This window comes from Labeo rohita, chromosome 7 (assembly GCF_022985175.1).
Source record: "Labeo rohita strain BAU-BD-2019 chromosome 7, IGBB_LRoh.1.0, whole genome shotgun sequence".
NCBI classification, from domain to species: Eukaryota; Metazoa; Chordata; class Actinopteri; order Cypriniformes; family Cyprinidae; genus Labeo; species Labeo rohita.
In genome coordinates this window covers 20,758,518-20,776,536 of record NC_066875.1, presented here as the reverse complement: position 1 = coordinate 20,776,536, position 18,019 = coordinate 20,758,518, and the positions used below count along the sequence as shown (strand labels likewise).

The 18,019-nt window shown below is 41.5% G+C and overlaps 1 protein-coding gene across 5 annotated transcripts in view; it reads left to right on the top strand.

The window, feature by feature from the left end:
* The window catches only part of znf536 (zinc finger protein 536), a 211,522-nt gene that overhangs the window by 33,784 nt on the left and 159,719 nt on the right, over nt 1–18,019 (top strand). The gene's annotated exons all lie outside the window — the stretch shown is intronic.

Sequence of the window (18,019 nt, the reverse complement as noted above, 5' to 3'; positions counted from 1 at the left end):
AGACGTGATAACCTGTATTATTTCGTATTTTACACACCCGCATTCGGAGGCTCTCTGTTTTATTCCCACCTTCTTAGTGGAAAAAATCCTTTTATCACACAATGGGTAATTTATATCCATTACCAACGTTTTCAATCCTTTTCAGGGCTGCTGTCAGTGCCTTTGGCACCCTCATGATTAATGTGATCTAATAATAGTGTGCCATTATATTTCCTTTAGTAAAACATGTACCAACATCCTATTCAGCCCCAACCAAATTCATTGCCTCTTAGAATGGTTCTCGCCCTGCTTGAGCTGAAAGACAAGATTGCTATTTTTGCACAGGGGATGATTGTGGAGAGATTCAGGATACCATGGGCTCGTGTTTAGCATCATTTGAGGCAAGAGATGATGTGATTGTGTGCGTGTGATGGGAGCGATGTACCATCCCAGCGAGTTAGTCTTTGCCAGGTTATGCGTCTCAAACTTGTAAAAAGGCGTAAGTATATGTCATTCTTACGCCAGCTCTCGTTCTCTCTATCAGTCATTGTATTCACGAATACGTCGGTTGTTTAGTTACATCTTTAACAGAGTGCTGGTATGTGTTATATATAGTCTGTGCTGTATGTTTGTGGCTGTAATAGTAAAGTGTGTGCGTCTGTCATGGTTTTGTTTATTACCCGTGTGGTTGGTGGTGAGGACCGGCTTGCGGAGGGTCCCACCGCTGTGTGAAATTGACATCAGATGGTCATGATGACTGGAACAATATCACATCCAGTCTTCATTTAGCAAGGGGCAATCGACCCCTAAGACTACACTGTGACCCCCACACACCGAGCACCATCCTCAGCTGTCAACGCTTCACTTTTAACCGTACCATCTCCCTCTCTACTACTTATAACTAGCTTTTTTCAGAGTTAAACATATACGTCTGTTGCCAAGCTCTGCAAAATTGTTTCTAGCTGTCGTGAGAGAAATATAAAATCACCATTACTATCTTCACTTTTTTTAAAATAAAAAAGGTTTTCATGTTTTCATTAAGATGTATTCACTTTTAAATTCATTAAATTTTTAAAAGATCTTCATTTAAAAGAAATTACTTTTTTGTTCCAGCCCAGTTCTGCTAAATGAAATCAAGTCCCACCTCTGCCTTATGTTATTTCCTGCTGAATATTCAGTTTCACACAGAAATTAAATTGAAGTTGTAAATAAACAAATATAATTGTAATATGCTTTACAAGATAAGCAGTATTCTAGCCTTTCTACTTCAGAATTTCTTGGTTAATGCGATGTGTTACTTGCCATTTGTTTGTCATTTGTGAAAGTTACTAGTAGTTTCTGAGCAAAAGTATTTTTCTTTCACTCTATGATATGCAATATACATTTACATACATACATACACAGACTACTGTAAAATCAAACAGTATTATATAACCCTGGTATGCAACCAAAACAAAAAGTGCACTAGGTAAATAAGTTCAGAGTGCTCATTTATGCTCCGACATGATTGACCGCTGTTAATGCACAATCACCAACTAACTGTAATACTGTATAAGATTTCCATTCAAAATAAAAGTGCTGCTAGTTTCAGAGCAAAACGCAAAACTGTGACATTTCATTCAGTGATGCGCTTCGCTCGGTAGCACTAAAACCAGCAGTTTATTTGCTTGTTTGCCAGAAACTCGCCAAAATAAAAGCTTGCTGATTTTAGGTTTGAAAATGTTGAACATTCATGTACATAAAAAAATAAAAATATTAGCATTGTATTTTTTTTGTGTACTATAAAATAATTGTATTTTATTTAATACTCAATTTTTTATTTTAAAATATAATTGTGTTATCACATTGTATTCATTGTTTTGTTTAATACTTATATTTTATATACAAACTAAATAAAGTGCAGTAATACTATTGTTATTATTATTATGTTGAATAGTTATATTTAATAAGCCACACTATGTGCAGTGTGAGCACCAAACCAAATCTCTAGGTGCTCTCATGAGAACCAGACCGAAAAACCTATGTGCACCCCTTTATATAACATTGTATGCTGATAAAGCTTCAGATCATTTAAGATGAATAAGAGTTGTGATTTCTGTGGGTTGAGCAACATCAACTGAAAATAAATGACAGATAAACAGAGATATGTAAAGGGGATCTGTCATATATTTTAATGTGTGAAACATTCAGTATGTTTTCCTTTAGTTCTTTTTCTTTTTTTCTTAAATCAAAGGGATTATGAAAGGGAGGGCTGTAATAAGAAAATAAGAAAATTTGTTTTGGCCGGGCTGAGGCTCCATAACTTTTCATCAGTTCAAATTATCAGTACGATTTATTATTTTGTTCGATCCAAATTACAAAGTAAAGAGAAAACATAGGCAGCATGAACAGAGAGAAGGAGCGATTTCACGGCCGTGCACTTCTCAGCCGGGTCAGCAGTGTGTGTTGTGGGGGGCTGGTGGTGGTTAAACAGGTGAGTCATCTTCTCCTCCTTCCCCCCGCCCTATTTAACCGGGGAAACCCTTCAGGCAGGTGGGGGAGGGAGGGGTGGGCAGACAGGGGGACAGCAGAAGAGATTGCTTGCTGTGAGCTCAGCATTTTCTAGGGCCCAGACCAGAGCTAAGCAGACAAGAGAGAGAGAGAGAGAGAGAGAGAGATGTTCCCGCTGAATAAGCCTCCGTCTGAGCCGTGACTACGCGCACGCCTGGTGGCACCACCGCCTGTCTGTAATTCCCATGATGCAAGCCGTATGGGGTGATGATGATGACCATAATGATGAAGATGATTATGATGACTACCCACTTTGTGGCTTTATATCATCTGTCCCCATACATGTGGATGAGCGCAGAAGCTAATTCCCCTTTAATCTCCTAAATGTTACGCCATAGCGGAAACGCTCATAGCAACAGCTCTTTAAATAACGCGTTACGGGCCAGACCGGTCATGGCATACTCATTGAGAAAATTGAGAAAAAAGTGCAAAAATTGAATTTTTAGGTGTACAACGGCTTGTCACTGAGGCAGTACTCTTAAAGAAGTTCACTTCCAGAACAAAAATTTACAGATAATTTACTCACCCCCTTGTCATCCAACATGTTCATTTCTTTCTTTCTTCAGTCATAAAGAAATTTTGAGGCAAACATTTCAGGATTTCCCTTAATATAGTGAACTTCATTGGTGCCCGCGTGTGTGAACTTATAATAACTTAAAACAACTGATCATTTTGCTAGATACGACCCTTCTTCCTCAATAGGGATCGTTTAGAGCCCTTTGAAGCTGCATTTAAATGGCATTTTGGAAGTTCAAACTCACAGGCACCATAGAAGTCCACTATATGGAGAACATTCCTGAATTTTTTTTTCTTTAAAAAACATAATTTCTTTACGACTGAAGAAAGAAAGACCTGAACATCTTGGATGACAATAAATAAATTATCTGCAAATTTTTGCTCTGGAAGTGAACTTCTCCTTTAAAGTGAGTGCACACAAAATGGATATTCTGTCACCATTTACACCTCCTCCAGATATTTTGAAGAGTTTTGGTAACCAAACGCTTTTGAATTTTTGAGTAGACTCCGGGACAACTTTGTGCCTTAATTGACTCAGCAGGTTACTTTAGGTATAAAGGGTCTTAACTTTCAAATTTTTCCACAAGTTAAAAAATTAAATCAATAAATAGCACTTTGTGGCTCTTTAATGCATTGTGACAAATCGCTGTAGTGCTTCAGATTAAAGAGTGCATAAACCGATCATTTCTTCCTCTTTACTAGTTATACAGTTAAAAACATGAATGAACATCAGAGGGTATCTTGTTTCAACTGTGACATCAATACACACCATTTTTCAAGTTCACCAGTTAACCTACTCTCCTGTCTGATTTGTTTGTTGGACAAAAATGGGTTATTCTGCATTATGATTGGTCAGTGTGCCTGTCAGTCAAACTCCCTGCAAAGGGTCAACCCATGAAAGTTTTATAGTAGCACCTCAAGGACACAGATTACTACTTTAGGGTATTAATGTACACCTTTTACGGGTAGATATGAAACCAAATTGCCCCTTTAAGTATCCTGCCCAAATTGAACCCCTACTTTTTTGTATTTGTGGTGAAGCCGAACAAAAAATGTAGAATGAGTACAGTGAGTTTGAAAGCAGGTTCCTGGGAAGCTCGGGGCGAGGTGGTCCCGGTGGGAGGACGTGAGCGGGCGGCTCTCTGCCAGGTTCCCGGGTTAGCTCACCTAGAAGCTATTTCTAACGGAGCCGGTGGAAAGGCCCATGCAGGCGAGTGGCAATATGCTGTGAATACGTGACGCTCATCTGTTGATGGCACATTTAAAAAAAATTATGAAATAAATAAATGTAAAAAAGCTGCTGCCATGTTGATTTATATCTATTTATATTAAAGTCAAGATGGCCTGCGAGCTTGACACCTAAATGCAGTGGTGCAAAGCCATTTTCTCTATGCTCTTTCACACTCTCTCTCTCTTTCGCCTCTTGCCAAAGTCAGAAGGATGACGTGAAATGAATATGTGTCATAATTCTGAGCAGAGTGGGAAGATACGCAGCGTATGTCTATGTACGTGTGTGTGTGAGAGAGAGAGCGAAGAGTCCTGTGGTTATGAACTCGAGCATTATGGTACTGTAAAGGTTTGAATAATTGAGAGCGCACATTATTTTGAAATGCCATTGTCTGTCGTTGAGTCAGTAGTTCTGATATAGAGGGCATCGGAAGCCTTGGGAAATGTGAAGGGTTGATGCAAACCGGGCCGCCGACACCTTTGACACGAGAGGTGGGATTTTGTCACGGAGGTGGCGTTGATGCAGACAAGTGCGGCTTGTATGTGCGTCTCATGGCCTCTTATGACCAGAAGCATTGACGAAGACGTGAAACACAAACCTGCCATATTTTATTCATACTTCAAAAGTGTCCTGGTCTCCATGAGTGCTAGCCACAGATCAATCTCAGGGATTGCACAAGGCAGCCAGTGGGTAGAGAGGGAGGCGTTATCGATTTATCAGTGGAATATAGCGTGTGTTTGCTTTAAATGGCCACACTAAACCCAGCTGTCAACGACTTGACATGCTGACATTTACACACAAACACAGATACATACGCATACGTATACAGGAGAGATGGATGGAGCCACACACACACACACATTTCATACGGCTAAATATGTACTATAAATAAGTCTTATATATACACATCCTCTGTTCAGATAGGTTTACCTTGACACACACACATAGCTTTAAAAAAGCTATCACATTGCTGTATTGTGAGCGGATGGCAGATTCTCACTTATGGAAGGTATTTTTCAATTTTCAACCACACTGAGCGTTGCGCCTTTTTCACGGAGCCACACACACATAAACACACACACACACCTGGCATGCCGACAGCAGAGGGCTGGGTGGAGAGGAGCTTGCAGCGCGAGATGCAGCATTGCGGGCCATAAAAAGGATAGTTTAACAATTGATCGGCAGAGCAGTGGTTGAAATGGCAGCTGTAAATCAATTTTATCTCTCAGCCTCTAAAGAGTGTTTTCTAATGAGGTTAATGTCACATAATGACCAAATTCCGCCATTTAAGAGATGCCCTCAAGGTGTGCATGCAAGATAGATGTCGCCCAGGCCTGAGTTAACGCAAGACGACCCCACACGCAAGAGAGAAGGTACACCTCTGATGAACACTGTGTTTTATGTATAAAAAACGAGAGTGGAATGATAGTGGATGAAGTCAGAGGGGAGATTAAGACCAGGGTTGGGACTTGGGTGCCAGGATCTGAAAGGACGCAATGACCCAGGAGTAATACGCTCACAATCAGGCAGGGTTTGGAAGCTGGTGGTATATTAATACACAAAAAAATGAGTTCTTTTCAATATAAATCAATATAAGTGATATAAGTGTAATTTCAATATAAGTGTCCTAAACTACAACAGGTTTAAATGCAATTAAGGTCAGAAAACATTGTAATTTTATCAGAATATGTATTTGTACATGGTCATTTCTCAATGAAATTATTTGTATGATCAGTTCTGAGCGTAAGATCTGTAAACTCTTCCCTCCTTTCCATAAGCCTATTCTGCTCTGATTGGTAAGCTGGCCAAGTCTGTTGTGATTGGCAAAGAGAGTACTACTTAAACAAGTTAGCGAGTGCTACAATCTGTGTTGTCAAGTCTGTGGTTGTTTTTGATGTCTGTGGATTGAAGCAACCCCAATAACGTCATATTTAGCCCATGGAATGCGATTTTACCAGGGGAACCCGACATAAAATGTGTGTTTTATACCTCGGAATGCAATTTTTAACAGGGGAACCCTCTCGAAATGCAATTGAGCTAGTTTAGGACTAGTTTTGAGTAGCAGTTGGGTGGATTTTGGTGTGAAAACCTGGCAACCCTGGTTACCACTGACAAAGCATGCGCCTTTACATAAAACAATAACACAGTGCTGCAATCCGTTCTTAAAATAATGACATAAAAGCATTTAACACTTATGCAATAAAATCATGCCCACAGCTGAAGTTTAAACTGTAAAAACTGTAAACACTTAACAAAACAATAATGGTGGATATGTTAGCCGATTGCTAAAGTGACTAACTGATGAAACAATACAGTTTGTAAACCAAAATATGTCTACACTCTTTATTATAACACAAATGTCTCAATACATTCTTAGGAAATAGTGGGTTCACAGCAAATTATCAGAACTATTTCAGCAAGACAGTAATATTGTTGTTTACCTTGAAATCTAAAGCTGCACTAGGTATATGTCACAAAAAATGTATATTTTGGGCACTCAACTGAAAATGTACACATAATGTATAAATTGTACTTACAGGTTGTGATTCTGAGAAACTTGTTGGTCCAAATAAAGAAGACTAGAAGCCAACAAAGATAAAAGCCAAGATTAGAGAAGCAATCCTTGGTAAAATGATGAGCACACAACAAAAGGTTTAAATGGTATTGCGGAAAAAAAACTAATTTTAACCACTAATTCTTCACATCATTATCTTTCGGCAATGAAAACAAAACAAATTCGCTTTGACAGCGCAAAACTCTGCATCTTCTCGACATGATGTAAACACACTAACTGGTGGAAGTGTTTGTCGGCAGGTCCGAGTGTTCCTATTTCACAGGCAGGCGGGATTATGCTAGTGTTTTACCTAGTGACGTATATCGGTAACAGGCAGAAGATTCAAAAATATGACGACTCGTTAAGACGATTTAGAGCCAACTTTTTTTTATAATGCACTTTGCAGACTGTTTACATTGAAGGATGTTTTATTTCTTATCTATATTTATGATTTATAAGTAAGTGTGAAACATAACATTTACAAATCCAATAAAATATGTATGTACAGTGTGTATACTGTATATAATCTCTATTAATAACATACATAAGACAAAATTGATCTAAAAATGCATTTACGTGTGCCCTCAGACACATTTATACAATCCAGCCTCGGCTTCTCAGGTGTAAAGAGAGTTTGCCGTGCTCAGCTGTTTGTACCCACATAAGAAAAAGATTAATTCAAGCTCTGCACACAAGAAGAAATATTAAGAAAACAGGCAGGTCCTAAGGCTAGCATCTATCATAAGAGCCCTAAAGCTATTACTATGATCTAATCAGGTTTAATATGATATCCTATCAAAGCTCTGTCCAAAAAAGCCCTGCCCCAATTCTAAAACCACATCAACTGAACTGATGACACAGGCTAAATTGTTTCTATTTCTTTTCAGCCGTGGAATATGCATGCAGAGTAAACACATTCTACATTATTAAATGTAAAGAAGGCATTGAAAATGTCATTGAAACTGAGTACTTTGTAGCAAAGAACACCTACACTTTGTATTACCAACTACTTGTGTAGGTGCTCTCGAATCAGAGCGCTTTGAATTACGAGTAAACCGTTGCTACCAAGTCCTCTCATGTATATACCCTTCAGATATTTTCCTTAGCCCCTTCCATCTTTCCCACTCCCGCTCTCTCTCTCCATCCCTTTCTGCACTTTAATGAATTGAGCGGTAGATGAGACGATTTTTTGGGGATTAGGCTGTCGTGGCTGTGCGGTGCAGGCGCTGACCTATAAAGAAGGCCTTTAAGGAGCCTCATTAATCCACCTGTCCAGGAATACTATATTTATATGTGTCCCTCAGATCTGGGCTGAGGTGCTCAAATACGATGTGGAATTACCACTGCTGGCACCCAATTCATTTCCAGCGTGATTAGTGACACAGCCACACGGAGGACGCTGTGGGTGGCACACGGCGCAGACGCTGGGGTCTTTATATGGGTACGCCGGCGTAATAGGAGCGTGTATGTGTGCCACTGTACTCTTAAGATGGTTGTGCTTTTTTGAGAATGTAAAGTAAAGCCTCTGCGGTTTGATACAGTACACTTCCTTCGCTTTCGCGCACTCACACACACACTCGGTTGGGCATCAGATATGCAGTCTTTTACTCACCCTTCCCACAGGAATCTCGCTCTCCGTCCACCTCTAAACATCCGTCAATGACCCCCATAAAAGCAGCATATACCCTATTTTGATCTGTTCACATTTTGAAGCACCACTTGCACCAGATGAGGGTCTTTCTCTCACTCCCTCTCTCTCTCACTCCATTTTTTCATCCTCTCTTTGATTGATATGTGAAATAAGTCCCTCTCCTGCTCTCTAAAGGCAGTCGGTGTAGAAGGCCTGAAAGGTGCCCATTGTCAATGCGAGAGCACTTTGTCAGGAAACAATTCTGTTCCCAAGGCCCTGAGGACATGTTAAAAAAGATACAGCCCCCATTGTGTACTATAGGAACTTTAATTTTGCTTGTGAGGTCATTTTAATCCTGATGAATTTTTATAGTCGCTGTGGCGCTGAATGGGGAGCAGTGCTAATGCTTGATTAAAAAAAAAAAAAAAAAAGAGAGAGTGAGAGAGAGAGGAAAAAAAATCTACCACCCACAGACCACCTAAACTTAAGGCATTAAAAAAGGCCAGACAGAAAGGAATTGGAGAAGCTTTTGTTGAGGGACACATTGGGGTGTATTTAAGTTTACAAAGGACTTCTCCTCAATGGAGACTGGTTTCTACATGGAAGCTTAAAATCAGTGGGGGCTTAAAGATAGCAGTAGTGTGAAGAAACAGCGGTCATCGACAAAGCGCTCGGAGAGCGAATCTGAAAAGGAGAAGGAGAAATAATGTGATGGTTTTCTCTCTCCTCTTCACCTCCATCCTCTCTATATTTATGAGGGCTTTACAGAAATGCGAGGCTGCGCTGTAACACCGCACCGTAAAAAAGACGGAAAAGGGAAGACAAGCAGGAAACACAGGAGTGTCTGTAATTGAATTAACAGAACGAAGGTGCGTGTAAACGCGCCGTGGAGGAAATCGCACGCCATTTTTTACATTGTTTTGTCTCCTTCTTCGTACACATTTAGCATCAAAGTTCCTCAGGCTGCTGCAAAAGCGAATTGTTGTGGTTCCTGGCCCTCCCTCCTTCTCCTTCTCCTCCTCCTCCTTCACCGGTAACTTTTGGGTTTACTCAAAGATTTAGCTTAATCCCCATTTGAACGCTGAGACTTGATCTGGTGTTTGCATCGCACTTTTATTTCCTTCGTCTTTTTTGTACGTTTCCAATGTTTTTGTTCTCCGTCTGACTCTTTGTCAGACCTTTGAATGCGTCTGTGAATGCGGTCGAAGGCGACGCGACCAGACGAATGCGAACGGGCGCACCTACAACCAGCCAAAAGTGTGGCAGCTGTGGACGAGAATTCAATTAAACCACTCCTGACGTGCAGTAATTGATCCTTAGCAGTTTTTGCTTCATTTTCCCTTCGTCTTATCACCCTTTTTCTGCCTGAAAGTTTTTTATGTGCTGTTGTTTAATGAAAACAAAATCCTGTTTTCAGAATAGGGACTGGCTGTCTGACTCATGCTCAGCTATTTATATAATCTCCAGTCTTTCCAAATGGGAACATGTTATGCCTTGTGCTAAACGCATCATTTGCATCACTCAGTGCTGTATTTGGAGATGTTTGACTCTTAGTCTTTGAACTTGAGTCCGATATAGCCAGCGCCACACAGCCTGTGTGTTATTCCTCCCGTCGCCCCCTCAAAGTTTCACCAAAAACGCTTTCAAAAACATCGTACGTGAAACGTACGTTAAAGAGCCTAAGCGGAAATGAATGTCATTGTTTGGAAGAACCTAAAAGAAGAGTTCTTTTGCGATGATTCGCTACTTTGACTGAAAGTTTACAACCTGGTGACTTCTCGTTCATCTAATTGGGGGGTAAAACTTTCTTTTCCCTGACTCTGCTCTTTGCACCCGCCTCACCGGCAGGGCTTTCAGGAGCGCGCCGAGCATTAATATGGACACCTGCTTTGTTCCTGGCAGCCCGCTCTCCGCCGTACGTTCATTTCCCCTCTTTCATCATCTTTCAGTGGTCTGTCTGCAAAGGGCCTACCTGATCTTGCAGCACGGCTGAGGTTTCACCTGCGAGCGTGCGTCTGTATTTACGTCGGAGGTCTACAGTGTCTAAACGTGAGGTGAGATGACAAAAAAAATTGAATGTTGCATGCACCTGTGCAACTATTTGCGATCTACAATGTGCCGTCACAAAGCAAGAGATCAAATGAACAATCAAACTCCAATTCTTCATTTAATTAAATCTGGCTGAGGTTAAGCAGGAGACAGAGAGCTGGGAGGCGGAGAGAGAAGTAGTAAGAAAACGAGAGAGAGAGGGAAAAAAAGAATACAGAGAAGGGCACAATATGTTCTGTTACATTATACTTTCTTAGCTGGGAGAGAGGCAAAAGGGCAGTGAAAAGGAATACTTGCTATTTAATTACTGTCAGCTGAATGAGCTGTGCTCTGTGCTGTTCTCCTCAGCCCCTCCCTGATGTAAAAATTCTTATTCACTTAGTATGTAGGTCACATTACAGTGGTGTCTGGTTATTGGACATGGGCTTAGATAACTGTTTGTTGAGTATTAAATGCTTTTGCTGCCTCAGCACCCTTTCTAACTGGTATTTTTCACACAGCTGTGCTACTGAAAAGAGGCAACACTGCTGCAAAAATCACGCCGCTGTCCCAACACCCCTCTGCGAACGCAGAGCCACCCGTAGGGGTCTTTAAAAGAGGCGCCGTCTGCGTAAAGTATTTATCTTTGTGTTTATAAGGGAAGAGAGAGGAGTTTACGTTTAAAAGCGTCTGATAAAGCAGCATAGCTGCATAGCAGATGGGAAAGAAATGTGCAAAAAGAGAAAAATCGTAAAAAGGAATCACACAAAAATCTGCGGTAAACCCGATGACCCTCAGGTCCCAAGGTGTTAGTCAGGCAGACAAATCGCTGCTTTCTTTCTGCTAATCTGTGTTTGCTTTGGGTGACCTTGCTTGCGGCTAATGTGCGTCGTTCTCACAACGCCTAATGGGTGGACTGCCACAACGTTGCCACAACATTGCCACAATGTTGCGCCTCTCAGCTGGTCCTTTCCGTTTCTTTTTTCCTCCATTTTTTTTTCTTTCTTTCTTGTCTCATTCTCTCTCTCCCTCCCTCTAGTCTGGGAAGAGAAGAGCCCAGATGGTGATTGATTTTTCGAGTGCTGACATCTCTGCTTGAGAAGCCTTGTGCTCCTCTTCCTTTGTGCAGAGCAAGTCAGGCACACTAACATCATGATGCGATCAGCGGTTCCATACCGCCGCCACTGACTGGAGCCATTGATTGACAGATCACGCACTCCACACACCGGCACACACAACAGAACGAAGCGAGTGCTTAAAAAAAAGCCAGAAGACAGAGACGGTTAAGACGTGGAGTAGAAAGTCACTTGGGAGACATCTGAGACCTTAAAGCAAAGCTGTGTGGTAAATCTCAAGACACGACCAACGGGACCACATTGATCTGGAGAGACTCCACGCTGCTTCTTCATAGCGGCGATGGATAGACGTTTGCCACTGTGCAAATTTGCTACGGGTCCATTGAGTCGACTCCAAAGCTCAAATGATGTCATTGGCTAACTAGCCATTCTCAGGCCATTGCCTCTGTTTGCGTGACTAAATACATACAATTAAGGGCTCGGCACTTCTCAATCTCTATGAACTCATTGTTAGCCTGGGTTCAAGTGCACTGATAATGGGGGCCGGGGGAAAACAGGCGTATCATCGTGGTACCGCACACACACATAGAGAGCTGGTGGGTAAAAGAAATGTCTCATTATCTGACGCATTCCCGTTCGCCCAACAACTCTCTCACTTTCTCTCTCTCTCTCTCTGATTTGTTCTTTTGTTTTCCTTAGGCACTCCATTTTCATGGAGGTATGACGTTGCGTTAATACATGCCTCTCTCTCTCTTGCCGTCTCTCTCTCTCTGTCTCTCTCTCCACTCTGCTGCTAATTCTCCAGTTAAATGCATCATTAGTCATTTAGGGTGGTGTGAAAGTGGCTGGACAGTGGACAAGAAGACCCAAATTTGCAACTTGATGAGGAAAAATAAAAGGCTGATAGATCTATGATAATGAAAGTAATCAGCCCTGAATATGGACGCAAAACGAAACAGTCCAGAGCTAATTCTGCTCTCATTATATTCCGAGCAGATAGGGCCGAAGTGCCCGGGTAGATGGAATCATGGTATTCCTCTCTTTCTGGAAAGTAGAGACTGCAGTATTGAGAGCTCACGGAGACCTTACGTAGGGGAACGTTGCATCTGGGCCATCTGCAGATTATTAAAGTAACAGTTTTTTCCCTCAGTTTTCTTTATCTCACCTAGCATAGATAACCTGGCAGCGGAGACCATTTGAGACACAGGGTGGGGGGTGGTGGTGGAGGGGGTGTCTTAACCTCCAGTGAGGGGTGTGCTTGCAGCTGGAACGGCAGGCTGGAGGTAAATGGATCTTATTTTGAGGAGTGTCAACATGTGTAAGGGTGCCCACGGCTCATTGCACGGCCCTGATCCCTCCGCAGATACGCTGATGGATGAGGGGCAGGGGCCCAGCCCCAACAAGGCCTGCTCTGCGCTTCTCTCTCCCTTCTCCTTCCATCTATATTCATCTCTCTCTCTTTTGCCTAACAATACCTCCTTTCCCTTTTTCTTCATCTCTTTGTTTTTGTCATCCCACACAAATGTCTTTTTCCCGTCATGCCTCGCTTTCCCTATATCTCTTTTTGCCCATTCTTCCTCTTCCTCACTAAATTCTTCATTTGTCATAGGTTGTCTCCTCTTTATCTGTCCCTCTTTATCTTTCTGTCTCGTTTTTTCTTCAGTCGGCACATTTGCATGCACTTTACAAGTATGATTTAAGTTGTACTGAAGTAATAATTACTGTTTTTATAATGTCATGCAAATATTTTAGTCTAACTGGACATCAGTAATTTGAGCAGATCATGCATTTATGCAAATGAGCAGCGAAGACGCTTCTTTATCTGTTCTTCTTTGTCCTGCTCAGTCGGTTTCAAATTTTTTTGAACAAGTGCATTGCAATATAACCGACGTTGCAACAAATCTTTTCTTCTGATTAGTAATGCACATCCAAGTGAAAATGCAGTCGCTTGTAAGAAAGGGGAGCGTTTAAGTGGCTAAATGGTTAAATGACTGAAGAAGTTTGTGGTACATCACTAGAGAGAAAATTTTGATTAACCTTTAAATGCATACCTTGGTTTTTTAGTGACCCGGGACATTATTTACTACCGTCTCCCCCCTTCATTTTTTAAAGTTAGACATCAGCTTTATTAGTATACCTCAATCTGTTCATTATAAACAATATAACAAGAAAAATAATAACATTTAACAGAATATCTGTTTTATGATTATTATTTTTTAAGTGTAAAGAGACCTGAGGTGTGTATTAGTGTAAGTCTATTTTATTAAAAAATATTCAAATATCTGATGACTCAATACATGCAATTCACCTTTATTCCTCGAGGTGGCACTGTTTAATAGATAATAATGATGTGATGTTTCACTCATAATTACCGCAGGCATAAAACAAAAGAATATCATTAACAAAAATTTAACTGGTTTGAATGGCTTTACTGCAGAGCAAATTCTGTGTGCAATAAAATATAAATGCATATATAAAGTATAAATGTATATATAAATGTATATATAAACATATTGATGTAAATCACTTTATGGTAGATGTGGTGAATAAACTGCTATTGATTTTGAAGTCATTGAAAGCGATAGTTTTACGAATATGGTTAAGATCGCGAATATGAGCCAGATGCTGAATGTACTGTGGAAGTATGATCTGACAGTGATGGCGATGGTACAATCATCTGCTCAAACTGTACCCCTCTACATTTCAAAAGGGAGCAAATTAATTGTATTCTGTAATTGTTCTTAAAATATCAAGAGAGTTTTTTGCTATTGCAGCAGTTAGACATCCATCCGTGCAGGATATATAAGTCCAGGTCGCTAAAGACCTGAATATGTAATAGTGATTGGCGAAACTTTCATGCGTTTAAGATAAAGTGCGCCTATTTTGCCATTTCAAGTGATGCCTGTCATCCAGTGTGTAATGTAGCAGTATGTGAATGCAAACTATCTACAAAGTTGTGAAGCTGAAAGTGCATGACAAAATTTATTGTCTCCCAAAAGTAATAATCGACTCTGAATGGCCTGAACGAGTCATTAGTAGTTCAAATCCCACTTACGTAATGGCTGCATGTCACAGTGTAACGTATGTGCATAATGCCCACCTATGTTCTACGTTGGCTGGCCGCAAAAAACTTGACCCACCGTCAAACACGTTATTTTACTGATGACTGCTTCTCTAATCTCGGGGAGTTCAATGTGGGATCCACAAATGGCTTGTTTTTAAAAGATGGCTCAGTACCCAGTTTATTTGAACCAGCTGGATCCACTGAACCACAACCTGTAAGTATGATACATAATAAATCGTTCAAAAAACTGAACTATGATGATAGGTGTATCGTTTCTGACATGTGCTGTACGTGGTAGACCGATAACAACATCTGACCAGTTAGAGCAGAGTAGGCTTGGTTTAGAGAGACTGAATCTGAATCTTAGAATCTGAAAGACTGAGAATTGAGAAAGAGTTGTTTGATCCTGCATGCATGTCAACCTATTGTAAAAAGACTCCAAAAACAATATTAGGAACCTTAAAAATTAGGGACTTTGAGAATCATGAGGTTCGTTTCCATGCAGTTGATGCAATCGTCATGTCTTACATGACTAACAGATCTGTATTATGTATTCTGATATTTGTAGTTTAGCTTTGTCCAGCAATTTACTACAGATGGCCTTTTAATCCTTCATATATTTGTTTTCGAAGTGTGTCATGTATACATGGATAGACAGAAGACTGTAGATTGACTACACAAAAACCCACTGTAGCTCCATTATAACTGCATGTAAACGTCCTGAATGCTTCAGACACTGGTGAACACTAAAAAGCTTGTTTGCTCCAGGTCTGGCAGTCATTACTGAGGGACCACACCAGGAGGCCCATAAACGACGGCCGATGCCTTTGTAACCAGGTCCTGTGGTTAAAAATAATCTAGATCCAAATCAAACCCCACGTCCCGGTTCTTTCCACCTGCTGCCTTTCCCCGTCACCACCACCGTCCTACCTCACTCCACTTAATTCTTCCTGTTCGGCAACCAGCACTGGCAGTCAAATGGCTAATTAGTTACAGATTGCTCTTTAACCCCAGGGTTATGCACCCCTAGCAGGCTGTAAAAGTCTTAAGGGAGATGGAGTGCGGTTTACAATGTGGTGAAGTTAAGAGGTCACCAGAGTTGGAACACATGTGTGCGACTGGGCCGCGTTCATGTTTGCCACAATGGTCGGGCTGCTTTGGGAACTCCGTAAAACCCGAAATCCATTGCCTGTGGTCTCAACCGAAATATTTCCCACCCCTACAAACAGTCACCCATCCTCTTACAAGCAGTCTTAGAAAGAGAAACGCCACTGATGGGGTTGCACTCCAGCAATCTGTCATCCAAGGCATCTGGTGTGCTTTTCTCTTTCTTTCTTACGTCTCCTCCTCTGTCTCTCATTTTTTCATGTTCCAGTTCTTCCCGCACTTCTTTCAGCATGTCATTACGAACATGCTCGATTGGATGCACAACAGTCGATACGACGGCCCCTCTAACAGGGGCTTCCTTTAATTCGCCAATCCCAACGTGTGCACCTGGGAAACCTACTTTACCAGTTAACCTCTGCTGTCCTCTCAGCAACAAGACAAGCTGACTGATCAAAAATAAATAATTAAAGGTGATAAGAAGATAAGGAGAGAGGGGAGGCATGACATATTGTCGTGCACACTTCCATGCACACAAGTCCCATGATGCTTTCTTGTCATGGCGCATCACACCCTCACTTTCACTCTCTTTTTCTCTCCGCGCTCTTCTTTCTCTCCACCACCTCCTTGCCCCTGCATGTGTCTCTGGTGTTGGATGTCAAGCTAATAGTTCCGTAATGCATCCTTCCAAATGTTACTCACACGACCTCGCGAAGCAGTAACTCTGAAATCTAAGAGACGAAAAACCGTCTTCGCTTAAACTAAGCCGGTATTTACAGTCAGTTAATTTTTCTTCCCATCAAAAAATCTCTCTCTCTCTCTCTCCCTTTTCCTCTCGCAGTGTGGGTATATTTATGTGTGCATGTCTTCTGATGCAGAAGAAGAGGTGTCATTATCGATACAATGAGAACCATTCAAAAACCTGACCAAGAAGAAACTCGCACAACCTTGTAAGAGCTGTCATTAAGAGCTTTACCTGAAAGAATAAAAATACCACATAAGCTGTCAACACACATTAGTACCAAACAAGAGTCATTCAGTTTTCCCTTCCTTTCCGCGCTCACCCGATTTGAAACGTTCCACTGACATTTTCTTGATACCTCTCAAAGTTTCATGAAAATTGATCATGTGATATGCATCTCCACAAAAATAGCGCATAATTACGGTGTTTGCACGTGTGTTAATATTAACCGTTTGCATCAGTGAGCAGAATGTTGTCCTTGCGGAGTCCTCTCATAACTTCTGTCTCATATATCTGATGAACATGCCTCATTGAATGACTCATATTTTCCATAAGCGTTTAAACGCTTTGTTTTGACCATGTGTGTATGCGATAGGGCCATAAATTATCAGTTTGGGTCTTAACGCAGTTCGTGGTTCTATGTTAATTAATCATGCGGTCACACAGGAGTACTACCTAGTAAATAACAACACGGGGAGCGGTAACAAATCCGGCGCGCCGCGAGCTTGGTCTCGCGAACAATGCCAATTGATTGCATTCCCAAGCCCATTCTGGGCAAATGGAAAAGTTTAGATGCTAGTTGAGCACACATGTGTGCTGTTGTATGTTTTGTTGACAGCTAATATCAGGCCATGGTTTTGCAGGTCCCTTGTTTTAGTGCTCTTGGACAGGGAGACGATGCGATTGGCTTTGTTCAGTCTTGCTGGCAGTCGACACATGCTGACATCTGTTCCCTCCCAGCCAGTCAAACCAATCTCAATCAGGAGATATACACACACTCAATCACACGCGCACACGCTCATGCATGATGAAATATTCAGTTGGTTTTCCCAATGCATGCGCACACACAGCGACGCGTCAACACCTTCAATCATATAGAGAGACACTGATGGTGCTCAGTCTCGAAGAATATCGCACGATGATATACAAAGGCACACGCACGCGCACAGATGCGGTAATTACATCGGACAACTGTTCGACAGGCCAGTTGCTTCCTTAAAGTGCGTCCTTAAAGGTTCCTGATTTGCACGCAGCTGCAACATTGGCACGGCCCTCCGCATTTATCTCCGACGTGTGGAATGTGAAGCCGGAGTGGTATGAAGAGACCCGGACAGGATATAAGCGTTTGTCGGCTGTCTCTCCCGGGCAAATAACCTGCCGCAATCCCTCCAGAAAAGAGCGAGCGTCCGCCGAAAAGACCTGTTTCGAATTAAACGCCGCCGGGCCGAGAGAAATGAATGTGACGCGGCCAGATTTTGTATTTTTGTTACAATTACCCCAAACTCCAAATTAATTCTTTGCAGACGCAGAGCAATGGTGAGCAGGTGG